At 38.1% G+C, this 15,864-nt stretch overlaps 1 long non-coding RNA gene across 2 annotated transcripts in view; it reads right to left on the minus strand.

Annotated features, from left to right (window-relative positions):
• The window catches only part of LOC148318344 (uncharacterized), a 62,494-nt gene that overhangs the window by 14,767 nt on the left and 31,863 nt on the right, over window positions 1-15,864 (minus strand). For both annotated transcript variants that reach the window (XR_015839860.1, XR_015839861.1), the window contains exon 3: window positions 3,429-3,521. This is a non-coding gene — a long non-coding RNA (uncharacterized LOC148318344). The remainder of the gene's footprint in view (window positions 1-3,428; window positions 3,522-15,864) is intronic.

Below are 15,864 nucleotides of genomic sequence, written 5' to 3' on the forward strand. Positions count from 1 at the left end.
GTTGGCAAACAGTTTGAAGGCACCACTTTCAAATGATGCTCCTCGAATGAGAAAAAACATGATTCTCAAGTCTGATGAAACCAAGATTGAACTCTGACCTCAATTCGAAACCGTGCGTGCGGGGAAACAAAGTGCACCACTCATCCCCTTCCCCGGTGTGGTGAATGTGAACAATAAAAAAAGGTTCATTAAATAACTCTTGACAAAATAACTTAGGATTTTCTTTTTCGAATACATGTTGCGCGGCATAGCAAATCAATGAATTTGACTACAATTAAATCGGCACACACGAAATTTTTCACCCATAGATTTATTTGATTTTATTTTTGTTTTTTTTTAAAAAGCTGTATTGTCATGGCAACAGGCTAAAATATTCTCCAACACGAGCTATCTCTGTCATTTCAAAAGAGGGCCGATCGGCTGCCTCGGGTTTTTTAGTAAACCTCAATAGACAAATGAGTGAATCATTTTTTTTTTTTTGCCTGTGAGCTGCAACGCATTGAGGAGGTTGATACCAGACGTCGTAAATGCTGTGACTAATAGTATAAAGAACATTACTCTTGGAGATGCACAATTAGCGTGAACTGTTCAGATGAAAATAGGAGGCGTCAGCATAACATGTATTCCCCAGCTCAGAATGGAAAGTTGCAGCTGGTAAATTGGAGAAAAGGTTGGTTGAGCATTCATTCGTTTTCTATTGCTTACTGCCAAGATTTAAAAAGGCTTCCAGTTTTATACACACTACCGGGATTCTCCCCCCCCCCCCCCCCCCCTCCCGGATTACCTTTTGAAAAAATTTTAGTAATGGTATTTGTGAAGATAGTGGTCATGTTAATGCTTACAATAATTACCCAAAAAATTACAAAAAAAAAATACAAAAAAAAAACTAAAATAAAAAAAACTATAAGGTGCAGTGTCAATGAACAGGTTTATTTTTGGAAATTTCCACAAAAAGTGCCCACTGATTTATATGGCACATACGGTTATTAGGCGTATTATTTCACATTGAGGGGAAACAAACCTGTACAGCAAATGAGTCAAACTTTATTTTGAGAAAATTAAAGCATTTAAAAAATGCGGTCAAACAATGTATAACCTAAATACGCTTCATTTTATTTTTACGAATTTCTAAAGTAGAAAATGATCACTTATAAAGATTCCTGGGAAATCACAATGTCCCATCAGCGGTGTGCTATTATCTACTCATATTCTCCTTGTCGGGTACCGAATGTCTCTAGGCACCATGTTGGAGACTCCTGCTACGGACTAACCACGCGTTTTCCGTCATTCAGGTGAAAGATGTAATAAGTATGCTAACTAATTAAACTTTTTTTTTTTAAAAAGTCAGATATTGCTAACTGATCCAAATCTTCATATATGCCAATAAACAATTCCCTCATTTAATCACGCAAAAAGCTTTTCTTCCATTGTTTCGATTGAAGGCGCAGAGCCAGTCCCTCGTATTGTTGAGGTTTGATTTGTTTTGTTCTGTTCAGCCTCCTCTGTGTAATTCGGATTTTGATGGTTCCCATGTGGTGTGTGGAGAGTGTTGAGCAAGGACGTGCTCTGCACCTGGGAAGTTTTGGTTAGTTCTCATATCGATTTGGGCTGTATTGAATTCGCTGGGAGTTTAGTCGAAAAGACAGCAGACTGGTTTTGTAATCATGACGAAGACGCGACGGTGTAACATGGGAGGAACTTTCAAACCGGGCGAGAAGGCCACGGACTCGGGAATCAAACCGTGTACGTCAGAACTGTGTGGCAGAAACCAAAAAAAATAAATAAATAAATCAAACACCAGCTGCATACTAAATTAGAAGAGATCCTTCAATATATTCAAGAAAATAATTCTGGCTACCAGATATTTTGGAATTGAAGTGCTGTTACAAAATTTATTGCAAATTATTTTGCTGACTGCCATACAAAAGCATGAGGTGGGGAAATGAAGGTGGCAAAAATTACTAAACAAATAAATAAATAATAATAGTAGTAAAACCCACAAATCATGTTAATGCTTACAATAATTACCCCAAAAATTACAAAAAAAAATAATTACTAAATTACATTAAAAAAAAATAAATAAATAAGGTGCAGTGTCAATAAACAGGAATAACAAATAATAATGAAAACTATGATAATAAATGTTTAATTACAAAAGGTATCAAAGTTTTGCTTTGTTAGGTTGTAGGACGAAAACACGAGCTGAAATCTTTACACGGAGAAATTGAGCCAATGTATTAAATGGGGCGAAGACAGCTCAAACTTTAGATTTCATTTTTATTTCAGTTGTCAGATTGTTGGCAGTGTTACCCAAAGCCAAACACCCCCACTGTCTTGCACTGACAGCATTTGTCATTACACTATTTATTTTGCAGCCGCACAATCTCGAAACCAACGTAGCAAATCAAGAGGACTCAAACTTTAGCATCGAAAAAAAAAAAAAAAAAAAAACTCCATTTGGCGAATGTGACACATTTACAGAATGGGGCAGCAAATCCCAGATCGAGTTAAAAATGAAATAGCAAATGATGAAACGCTGAAAAAAAAAGAACAAACATTTCAATCAGGTGATATTTGAGAGTAAATAATTCTCACATCAAGAAAATGTAGAAAATTATTTATATCCCTAAAAATGTGACTCAGCTGACGCTAGTTGGAATGAGCATTTTTCCATCCTTTAGTTGCTTGCTCAGAACGTTGACAAGCAAAACACACATGTAGGAATCTGCCCACATTGGAGCGTACATGCACTCTCCACGCTTCGCTTTTTAGCCATAGGTAAATATGAAAAAAATTACTCTCGTTAAAATGAATGGAAAATATATAATTATATATATCTTTTTGTTATTAAAATGAAATAAAAGTATTTGGATTTAGTATGACCATTTTCTTTTTTTTTTTTTTAATGGAGTCAGAAGAGTCAAACTTCCTCTTCTATTCTCAGTAGCATCTCATTTCTCTCCTGTCAAATCATTGGACTCCCGTGACTCTTTTTGTAATGAGATCAGTGGATTTGAATGATAATTAAGTTGGAATTGGTCACCTCTGCACCAAAGAACCAACTGATAGAAAAGACTCCAATTGCCTCAACTTCCCGTTTGCGTACGGTTTAGTCAGCTTCCATACACCTTTGAAAAGATTACATCTAGCGACTATTTGGCATCATGAAACGTTTCACTTTGCTCAATTAAGAGTCATCGGATTCAGTTAGCGGTTGTTTATTTACATGTTTCCATGCAGCAGTCACAATTGGATTCTACTGTGGGCCAAATGCAATTTATTAGGATGGTAACAGGTCCTAAGTGGACACAGGGACGGTTATTAGTTGCCACAGACCATCACCAAGTGATAAATACGATTTTCTTTACAGTTTCATAATTTCAACCTCATGCAATGCAAGCATGCCAGCTTCTATGAAGTTATCTCACCTCCTTGGCAAACGTGCCACGTATGGTGACGCTGCAGCAGCTGGGATGTGAAGTGGGACTTCAATACTTGTGTCATGATTGAAATCGAAGGCCCTGTCATGCAAGATGAGATTCGCAACATCAGCCAATATCGTTACAAGCATTGCACTCTCAATAGACAGACCACTTCCCGCTCAATCGCTTTTCGGTAGAGCACATTCGAACGACTCGTTTGCTAATTAAGACACAGAGTGATAATTAAAGGGAAAGCAACCATTTTTTTTTTATTATGACCCCCCCCCTTGCTTTGTTTCAATATCCAAATTTTTCTGCAGCTCCCTCCAGCCACTTGTGTCTTGTCCATGTGTGCCTTGTTGTCTTGTCCGTTTGCATGCAGATATGCAAATAAAATCCCCTCAACAAAACGACTTCTCTCATTTCAAACGTCCACGTGTTGCTTGACTCTCTTTTCGTCAATTGCACACACCTGTCAAAACAAGCAATTTCATTACAATACGTGTCTCTCTTCTTTCTTCACATACAAACGCCCTAATTCGAAAACTGCAGCATTGTTACCACCGCAATCTTCCATTGTGCTCCTGGGGATGTATGAATTATTCACAATGATTACTTGCTGTAATGGTGTGGGTGCAGTGTGCCCATCAAATAACAAACAAAGTCTTGTGAAGCGAAAGTGAAAGCTGCAATGCCGAGATGTGCTTTTACTTTACATGACGCGAGCTGTGTAGCGCCGCGTCGTGTTGGATGAACATTGCGACCGTTTATTTTACCTCATAGCATCAGGTTTAATCGAACGGTGTTCCTGTGCAGCATCCTAATTATATCTCAAATGTTCGGCTGACACATAAAACACTGTGGGTAGGTTGAATGTCAACCGTGACCGTGGAAGGTTATGTGGAATAATTATATTATTATAATAATTATCATATATATATATATATATATATATATATATATATATATATATATATATATATATATATAAATTTTATTTTTATTATTATTATTATTATTATTATCATTAATATGGTTATCATTATTATTATTATTATTATTATTATTATCATTATTATTGTTATTATTATTAGTATTATTATTATCATTATTATTATTATTATTATTATTATTATATAATATTTGAATTATAATATGTATATTATAATAATTATAATAATAACACTTTAAAGGGGAAGTCAACCCAAAACTTGTCTTTGCAAGAAAATGTCCTCTGTGCCTCAACTAGTCCAAACACAGCATTCGGATTATTAGTGCGTTTAAGGAAAATGAGTTAAGCAGCAAAATCCAGCTGTTTTTAGCCTTCTCAGGAGGCGGCCATTTTGCCAGTTGCTGTCGACCAAAAATGACATCACAGCTGCCCAGAGATGGGCAAACAATCATTTATATTTTATAACCATTATTGTAGAGAAGATCTTTGGGTTGGCTTTCCTTTTAAAGTTGGAGCATTTATTCCAAATCCTTCATAACTATCTGTTGTTGTACTCACTGGTAAGACATTTCAGCGCAGTGGTTAAAAAAAATAAAAAAAAACACTCGTGGAATGATTCTCAAGTGTCAAAATGATTTTCAGTGCAGCAGAAAGAGAGAAGAAATTCATACAATCTGAAGTCTTCATTTTGGTCTTATTTCCAGCCTGTTTAATATTCCCCCCGTATCATACTCCACATTCATATTTACCCACTGTTGTTCTTCACTCTGTTTGCGCCTCATCTTAAAGGAGAGGTCATTTATCATACAGTGCGGCAGATGGATCTGAGGAAAACCGTCAAACCAATTTGATGAAAAGGCTGAATTGAGTCACCGCTTTTATGAAGCCCAGGTTCAAAGGTGCACTCAGTCGTCCACTTGTTTCTTTCTAGGTGGCAGTATAATCAAGATTTTCAAGCTCGCAGGAGTCTTGATTTTGAAAGCCTACTCAAGGTAAAATGGCTTGGTACTCTTTTATTTTTACTTTTTATGCCGCCATTTCAATAGTACAGTAAGGCACTGTTCATGTCCACTGCTACTCGCAACACCCACTCAACATCAGCAACTGTTTTCAACTGAAAAAGTCCCTTTTTAGTGGAAGAGGATCAAAGCCCAACTTTTTTTTTTAATTAGCTATGTTTTCACAGCTTCTGCTGAGGGGGTGAAAAAAAAATAATTAATGTTCCCCATTTTCCTCAACTATATCCGGCTTGATTCACTAAAGATTCTCAAGTTAGGGCCTTAGTGACTTAGATCCGAGTCGACTCGGACCTGCACACCGACATTAAACAGAAAGCCCGTATAGGCTTGCGGGGCTGCACAAACAGTATATTGTACTACATCATTTTTATGAAACCATAAAAAGATAGATTCAACAGTCGAGGAAGCAGGGGGTTGCTACCAAGAGAGCACATGGGCGAGAAAAAAGAAGCCGAGCCGGGGAGATATTGAGAGGATCCCATTCACTCGGACGCATCCAGGGCGGTGACTCGTATTCATTTTGCGGCAAAGTGTTTTGTGCCCGTTCATGCGCATGCAATCCTTTGGAGAATCTGGCTCAAATTAGAAGATAATTATCATTTTAGAGCGTAGGTGTCAAACTGTGGCCCGTGGGCCACATTTGGCCCGCAGTGTAATTATAATTGGCCCGCGAGGCTATATCGAATGACTGCTATACCATTTTACGTTCTACATGATCATAGTAATTTTCAAAATTAAACTTTGTATTGCATTACTTAACCACTTATAATTTTTTAAAATAATAAATCATTTATATTATTTAAAAAAAATTAAATGCTGGCCCGCGGCTTTGTTCAAGTTTTACTATTTGAGTTTGACACCCCTGTTTTAGAGAAACGGCATTTAAAATTTTACCCACATGGGTCTCATTGGAATACGGTCAAATCTTTATCCTGTTTCGATGTCTTGCTGATAAGAGACAACATCTTTCCGCATGGAATTTATTCTCCATTGATTGAGGGGCTTTATTTCTGAGATTTTTTTTCCCAGCACAGAGCTTGATCGCAAAACCCGTGACAGAGTGCGACCCACTGAGCCACGTTGACAACAAGAACGCCGTCTCATGTCTATTACTGAGGATCGATAAAATAGCCTTTAGCGTTTTACTCTGACAATCAGTGGGTCAATACAACTTGAACCCCAAGTTTTGGAAACCATGTATTACAATTGCATGGACCAAGAAATGACATTTATTGTAAAGCGGTTCAAGTGACGTCGTAAATGGCTCAATATTTGAATTCCGCAACGTAAATCCATTGTTTTGTTGGAGTGTACTCAACATGAGCCTCATCTAGCGTATATTTATAACCTCGCTCCGTACTCAAGGTCTGTCGCAGTCAGGTGTGTAAGAGTGTTACAGTACGACTGGCGAAATCCTCCGCGCCGCATACGTGCAGATGACTGATATACATGTTCAATTCCAAACTGACAGGTGCATTGTGTCTTCCCCCGTGCAGCCTTACTTGGATTTCATGACATGAGCTAACACGCTCTTAGAGCGCATGCAAATGAACCACTTTGCTATACTGGATCTTTACACAAACATTACTGGGCTGTGTGGGATTTGTCTACAAATGCAGCTTTACAGAAGTGAACTTGTTGTGAGTTCAGTGTGGGTTCTGAAATCCATTAATTATAATCCTGTCAACATCTTTCCCATATGTGTGTGAGGAAGGTTGCCGCTGTCACCGTAGCGCCTTGACAGTTTGCAGCGTTGCGGCGGCTTCAGTGAGGGTGGTGTGGGCTGGATACGCTCCCCTTCACTGGCAGGCAAAGGCTGCATTATGCTAATGTAACAACCAGAGGGGCGAAAAAAAAAAAAAGAGACAGTCGAGGGAGCGAGATAGAGGCTGAGGGGGATGAAAACTAAGGAAAAATGTGAATGTTAAGAAGAGACAAGAGCGGTCCGCGGTGTGAAAGCAAGTGAGAGAAGTCACATTGTCGAGACATGCGGGGGCAAACATGTTGTCATCTGCTGCATTTAGATGTCCCCCGATTCCTCCTCTGCGCGCACCATTTAAATTGGGTTAGACAAGTGTTGCTGAGCGAGTTCAAATGCATTTACGGAAACACCGAAATCCTTTCAAAGAGATCCCAAACATGGGGAAACAGACATTGTGCCGCTGATAGCTTAGCTTAGCCACAGCAATTTTGGTGTTCGGCGTGTTCATATCCTAAAATAGGCACTTTTAGAATCGAACACGACAAAAGTATTGGGACAGTTGCTTTCTTTTTTAACTTGTCCATTCACACTCTCCACCATCTCCACGTAAAATATCTTGTTCCTAATATTTGTATTTGTATATATGTATATTTGTCTTTTTACATTTACATAAAATTGTGGCCTTTGTAGCCGCTGATGAAGAGCTATAGAAACACGTTGACTCTAATGGCATCTTCACAGATACGAGTCAAGGATTGCAACCATACAGGGAAGCCATAAGTAGCTTTTATTAAGGCTTTTTTTATTTATTTTCTCTCCAAAGCATGGGAGCGTTTTATGACACTATCAAATACAGAATATGGCCCTGGTATATATATATATATATATATATATATATATATATATATATAGACAAGGGCAATGCTCTCTTGCGGTAAGAGAAAGTATGTCAAAGCACTCTCAATAAGGGAAATGCAAAAGCTAGCATGGCAAGCATGTCAAGAAGCAGAAAGATAAATGCTTTAAAGCGGCGGCGTTTTGAGAGAACACTCAAATCAATGTGAATGAAGCTGAATCACATTTAGCAGTTGTTCCTTCGCACATGCAAGTTGACCACCCGGCAATGAATGGAAAAACAAATGACGGTTTTAATTATGAGCAATTTGAGTTCTATGGCGGAATGAATCGATAAAATTGTTGGTAATTATTATGTTATTACATTGTGTTAGTCATATGTGCTTAAGAAGGTCACCTGGCCAATTGATGCGGATAATTATGAAAAAAGATAAAGCTGGGTGGTCGCATGCACGCACACACACACACACGCACACGCAGACACACACTTTTAAAAATCTGTTTATGTCCGCTCACGAGATGGAAGTGGAGACAATGTCATTCTTAAAGGGTCCTACCCTTCACCATCTTATTTTAGCCACTTCACCTTCCCAAAAATCTCGCAATCGTGTACGTCAGTCTGAATCAACAATCTGCTTCAAATTTAATCCTGCCAACCCTAATTGATAAAATTTCTTTCCCACGTGTTTATTACATGACTTGATTTTACGCTACCCAGGTGAGATACCGAGCCATAAAGATTTACGGTTATTTTGTCCAAGACCACATCATGATTACTCACACTAGTTCTCGGCACTCTCTGGCAGAGATGGTGTGGTTCATCAACCAAAGTCTTAGAAGCAATGCGGGCAATCGGTGCACGGATGTGCTCTCATGGCAATAAATCCGAACAAATCCTTTTGCCCTCGCCCGGTTATGAGTGTGATGCCGCTCTTTTCTCAGAGTCAAATGGGCTCCTAGCAGCTTGAATTCACTGGAGTGCTCTTTAATATTACACATTCAGGTTGTGATAAAGAGAGCCGGGGCAATTACCGCGAGTTCAAATGAATAAGAAAGGGCTTAAAATGGCCGCATTTATTTGTTAAACTCCAATCCAATACGTGGCACTAATTGTTTAGAAACAGGAAGTCCTCGTGGAAAAGGAAAAAAAGATTTGTCATTGTTTATGCTCGCACCAGTTTGGTAGCTAGCACACATCCCAAAAGAGACACAAAAATATACCGTATTTTCCGTAGTATAAGGTGCACCGTATTATAAGGTGCGGTGTCAATGAACATGTTTATTTTTGGACATTTCCGCATTTAGGGCGCATTACTGCACATTAATTGAAATGAACTAGTACAGCAAACGAGTCAAACTTTATCCAACTGCATCATACGGCGCAAATTTTGAGAAATTGATGATTTTAAATGCACCTTATAAAATACGGTAATATCAATCAATGTCATTTATTGGTCAAAACAAGAGATTTAGTGCCAAAATAATTTTGCCCGTTAGACTGAAGAAGTGTAACTGTTCGTCATTAAATCTAAATTTGGCTGTTTTGTCTGAGAATTATTTTTATTTTTTTCAAATCTAACAACACGTTCAGACAAAATATGGTTTGACACAAACGTGCGGCATGACATAAGTGGACGGCCATTTTGGCTCCTCTACAACACTACATTAATACCACTTACCACAATCAACAACGGGACTTTAAAAAAATTTATGATCCCATTCCAACAAAGTGGATCTATGTGAGGTAGTTCTTCGTTTCAGTTTCATAGTTACATGACAAAAAAGATTCATCCCCTACGTGATTGCGTCCACCGGCTGTCAGACTGGTTTGTCACCAGTTCCGCTTTTGTAATTTTCTAATCAACTGCGTTCAAATGACTTCTCCGTATTTGCCAAATGTACTGTGCGGCACTCTCATTAATCATTTGGGATACAATTCATACTCCTGAAGTAAAATCAGTGCCCAAAGTTGATAGGGTAAGACGTTGAGAACATAATGTGACAAGAAAGCAGGTCATTAAAATGCTTTGTGAAAAAGCGCCGCATCTTAGGAAGCATTTTCAGTCGCGACAGAAAGTTATTACGCTCCAGCTCGATTCATTTCTTCAGAGGTCTCTAAATGCCCATATATGTCATATATCCCACCCACATTTAAATATTACATTGTTATCCTCCTCGCAAGCTGTCAGTACGGAAAACGCTTATTGGAGTTATATTGGCTTAAGATTCAACTGTCAGCATGAAACATTAGGAGCTGATTGAGCATAATGTCTGCGATATTGGAGATTCTACAGCTGGGAGTAAACCAGTGGAGAAAAAAATAACAGGAAGACACACTTCAGTCATAAAGTACGAGTGGTCACTCATTGTTTGGTGAATGTGAGAATTATGCCAATTTTATATTACGTTTCCCCTTGCAATATAAAATGGAAGCGGGCTTCTGAAAAAGAAAATCTGTTCTTTTGTTTGCTCAGGCACTTTCCTTGTATTTTAAAAGACCCTGGAGGCATAATCAATTTGGCAGCAAGATGCTCATTGAGGTTTGGGATAACATCTTGAGGTAAGAGTAAGAAGAATCGGACAGCTTTATAAAATATGAAAAATGAACAGAGTTGTATGGTTTACTCCTTAGAAAAACATTCTTGCAGACACAAAAATATCAGTTTGTAAAAACAAAAGGGTAGCAAACTATTGCATCAGATCGAGACTCTTGGAGCACACATGTTTGAAGGTGAGCCATGATTGGACGTTATCTGAACCCTGAACAACAGTGATGTCATTTTCCGGCGACACAAGTGACAAAATGGCTAAAAAAATGACTGGATTTTATAGAAATGAATAATTTTGTATTATCAGAATGTAACATTCAGATAAGTGAAAGAATATAAAACATTTTATTCCAAATAATTTGGGGGGGTGGACTTCCCCTTTAATTTAGGATGAGCATGCGGAGCAATGGTGCGCCATGTGAGACCTCAGTCCTGTTGACCTTGTGTCAATGTCAAAGTATCGCAACGACAGAAAGCGACCTGATCTTAAATATCACATTTTGTATTTGGAATGAAAAGTCAATAAAAAAAAAAAATCTGTTGAGTCGTGTTGTCATCAATTTGCCGGGATTGAATTTTATTCTCATGATGGCACACTGGATGAGGACGCTCAACTTTTACTGGCGTGAATTTTATATCCTAATCGAGTCTTCTGGTTACTTGAGAGCAAACAACTTTCTTTATGTTGGGGTTTGGGGGGGGGGGGGCAATTTTAAATTACAGTTTTACTAGACGGGCCTGAGGAGAAAACTAGAATACCGTTCAACTTCTACTCTTTCTGTTCAATATTTAATGCAGAGAAAGGTCCAAATCGCTTTTGGGAGTGGTTTAAGTTCACAGCTGGTTTTCCCGTAATGGCTAGCTCCTCAACAGTATGTTTATTATTTTAATATATCATTAATTTTAAAAACATAATAAAAGCGCTAAAAGAAAATTAGTAGGTGGTATTTGTCGCAATAATTTATTTATTTATTTATTTTATGGGTAATATTGATGACAGATTGGCAACAAAAAGCGTAGTTTCACTGAACCAACCCTGATTGAAAACACAAATAAATGAACATAACTGATAAATATTGGGTGGCCCAGGAATCCGCGATTACATGGACAAAGAATTTATGAGCGTGTAATAGGCAAGTGAGGCACTGGCGCCCCCTGCTGGCTGCCCTCTACACGTGAAGAAAAAAAAATAACGATTACGTGAAATTATCTTTAATTTTTCAAAATTGCAGCGTTTATAGATTTATGGGAGATGTTACTAATAGCTTTAGAGAGGCCAATTTGAAAAATTGTTAGCAATTTACAGTGACTCCCCGCTCTATTCACATATTGAGTACAATTTATGCATATTAAAGGCCCAATGGCCTCTAATTAAAAAATAAAAAAAAAATCTCACATTAGGGCGTCTGATTTTCTTCCACTTCTACGCAACTTGCTGATCCATATCAGACTCCTGGAAGATTAAAAGGTGAAGTGGTTGGCTTGAGGCAGCCACACAGCCCTCATCAGTTCTCGTGCGGTTTCATAAAAGTAATTCACTTATTGATTCGCCAGTCAAAAGTGATATGTGGAAGAGACCAGAGGGGTTTGACAAGGTTGATCTATGGAGGAGGTGAAAGACACAAGTGGGCAATGCAGCGAGAAAGGAGTTGGGGTAGAGGAGATAAGGCAGGTTCAAATAATTAAGTCACAAATGCCAAGTCGATAATCTGCGCTGTTGCGATATGACAGCTACTTTACTTCCAGAAAAAAGGATGTTGACGGGCTAACGTAAATATTGAATCCTTCATACGCATCGTAACACGTGACGGCGCCCAAATGAAGCTGATCCCACGTGTTCCTGGTTGGGTTTTGAAAAAATATTAAGTTAATTAGAGGGAAAACAACAGATTTTTACCGAAGTTAATAACATATTTTGTCATTCGAATTTTAGGCCTAATTTATGCAGATTTTATTTGATTCCTTTTTTTTTTGTCCTTGTATCAGGTTTAAGTTGCAACCACACATCCAATTTCAAACCTGTATCATCGAAATGACTATTTACGTGTCCTCTTAACTCATTCACTAACAGCCAAATAAAAAAAAAAAATTTAAAAAAAATATTAAAAAAAAAAAGGGAATTTTGACGTATTTAGTCGTCAATGGTAGTCAATAAGTTAATGGTGCATAGAGTAAAATGTGATATATTTTTAAAAAAAATAAATAAATAAAATTAAATTCTAAGGATCCAATTTCTGAGCATCGACTGCAATGTAACGTGTAGAATTCCAAACAGTATTTTGTCAAATGACAAAATTAGGAATAAAAGTGTGTTCAAGCGCATGTTATTCTTCTGGCTTCCAAACGCATAAAAAGGATGACATGATTTGGTATTTCATTTGAAGTTGCTATCACAGAAAGCTCGAGTCTTGTTGGAAATTAGAAGCATCCTTCCATCTTCAAAAGGCACAACTTCAATCAATGAGAGACTCCAAGCCTCACAGTGATTTTCATATCACTCGGATCATGCCACGGTGCTACAAGAGAGCTTTAAGCCTGCGACTTCCTTATAATATTCTCGTAGTATCTTTGGACAAATCATCATCTAATTGCTCCGGCGAAGCACCGATGATGAGGAGAGTGGGAGAAGTAGAAGATAAGGGTGTCAAATCCTTAATGATCAGAGCATTGCCTCTGGGGTAGATGGCACAGGGGAAGCTAATTAATAATACAACCCATGACCGCCCCCCCCCTGCAGTGTCAATCTAACACCTTCTTCCAGATTTTATTGAAACTTTGCACAGCTTGTAAGCAGAAAAAGGAAGACGTGCTTGCTTGAAAACATTCCAAGAGGAAACTTTTGGAACTCTCTAATGGGCAGTTCAAAAAATCTTAGAGGTGTAATCTTAGATGCTCTAAATTGGTTTAAATTGTGTTAGAGGTTTGAAAAAAAAATGACAATTAATGAAATTGAACCACTTATTGTAATGTTTTCTTTTTGTTGGTGTTTGGGGTCCAGTGAGACAGTAACAAAAATAATCGTACCTGGCTGAGTGATTTCAGAGTGCAGTGAGAGAAGCCTCTGTTTTACTTCCTGGTAGGCGGCTATGCAAAGAATTCCAAATATGGGCAAATATCCGTACACCAGGGTGTCCAGTATCTCAAACAAAAAAAAAAAGAAAAAAAAAAACAAGTGCAGCGCGAAAAGGCCTGTGTTAGAAATTCAGATCAAGGAGTGTGTAAGGTTACAGATTAGATTTTTTTTTTTAATGAACATATTTTACAATGTCTTTTTTTGTTTTTCAATGCAATAATCATATATTTATCATAATAATAGATTTTTATACCATTTCATCTGTACAAATTATCGAGTCAAACACTATCCGGATTAGTGACGCGACAAAAAAAAAATGTTTTAAAATTAAAGTCTCCAACTTTTTTTTTTCTCCATCATTTGAAATGTGAATGACAATATCAAATAAGTTTGTTTGAACTTTTCCTTCTCCAGTCTGCACCGTATGAGATTCTAAGCTCTGTTCTCTCAGCGGCCCCTACGTGTCCCCAGCTCTCAGTCCCCTCACACATGACACAGATCTCGATGTTATTTAATCAGTGCGAATTGCAAGGATATTGCTCATGGAGTGGCATATTTTTTTATTCCATCTGGGCCGTACACGTATGTTGACACGTGCTGCCAAATCTGTTCCCAGAGGCAAGTTGACCTACATGCAGCCCGTGTTGGAACGCGGCCATTATAATTTGTCAAAGTCCATGTCAATATAAAAATCCGATGTCATCTACTTACAGAGATACTTGGCGGAGTAACAACCGTAAAATATGACACGAATAAAGTATAGAACACAAAATGTCTGTGGTTTTTAAATAAATATTCTAAAAAAATTTGGCTAACTGTAAATACATCAATATTTAACGGCATATAAAATTCTGACAATTTACAAAAGCATTTTTTTTTTTTTGTTGTTCAACCAGAGTTTTGGCAAACAAGCAAAAGGCCACAGTGAAGAGAAGTAATCCCTGCCTTTCTTTATCACCACCAACCTCTCGCTTCCCTTTTCAACCTCCCACTGCTCTTCATTCATGTTTCTTTTTATGTAAAGGGCTTGAGCTAGGATTTCCTTTTTGCGATCAAATAAAAGGGGACCCACCTCTGTAGTTCGGGGATGATCACAACGTAAAGCCCTCCATTTGAGAGCGCCAACATGGCGGAAAAAAACGCGGGGTGGGAGAGAGCCCTGGGAAAGGATTTTGGTACTATGTTCCTTTTATGCGGAGAAGGAAGAATTCTGACAAGATTCCCAATCCCTGATTGTAATTTTCCTCTGATGCGATTTAAAATCTAAATAAACTTGTAGAACACAGTGGTTGTCAGAGTGCTTGCGAAAAACATGACCAACATTAAAATACTTTACATCGACAGAAATAGCGGTGCAACATCGTAACCGTCTTTGTATAAGAATACCTCACATCATTTTGATTTCTGAGGAGTACAGTATGCCAGTCTTCTCGATTTCCCCTCCTCGTGACAAAAAAAAAGCTTTGACGTGCAATTGTCACGCGCGCGTAAAGCTCATTCCGATGATCTATCGTGGCGCGTACCCCACAGGTGTTATACACTATAAATGTAAATGCGTCGTATACATACAGATGAAAAGCAGACAAATACGAATAGGTGACAAACAGGATCGCAGAGACGAACAAAAAAAAGGAAATCACATTTGGTGTGCGACTCCACCGAGTACAATTAAAGACGGTAGAATTTGTCGGGTCGACGCTGCTCGTTCGATTTTATAATTATATATTTACATTGGGCACGCCGAGTTTATTGTCAGACGTCATCAACGAACGACTCGCCATGTCTCTCATTTGGAAGTTTAAGTTGATTCATCGTCCAAAACAAATCCAGTTCACCGGAAAACCCACTTGAATACTAAAAGACACACTATCTGCTTCTGCTGGCAGTAGATTCATCATTTCACTTCGGCAGACTGCTCCCGTCTGCGCTGTGGCAGATGTTGAAAGCAGAGAGGGTTCATGCGTTATCCTATTAGCGCTCATTTGTTTCAAGTGGACTACGTGAAATAGATTGAAATTAACTTCTGCATCTCACAAAAAAAAATTCTTTTAATGACACGTCTCCATTTCAAGCCTTCCAGATTCCTCCCCTCAAATATTCTCCCAAACTATATATCAACCTTTTAATCTCACCCACCATGAGAATCATTCCTTGATCGATGGGAGCCCAGAAGTCAAACAAGGCTCCATTCCAAAGAGACGATTTAAATTCATAACACCTCCTGAAACCATCTGAAAATGTCAAATTTAACTCACATCTGAAGGGTGTGAAAGAACTCTCCTGCAGATAACC

The sequence above is a fragment of the Idiotropiscis lumnitzeri genome, chromosome 19 (genome assembly GCF_059441095.1).
Source record: "Idiotropiscis lumnitzeri isolate Australia: NSW breed Sydney's pygmy pipehorse chromosome 19, RoL_Ilum_1.0, whole genome shotgun sequence".
Taxonomy (NCBI): domain Eukaryota; kingdom Metazoa; phylum Chordata; class Actinopteri; order Syngnathiformes; family Syngnathidae; genus Idiotropiscis; species Idiotropiscis lumnitzeri.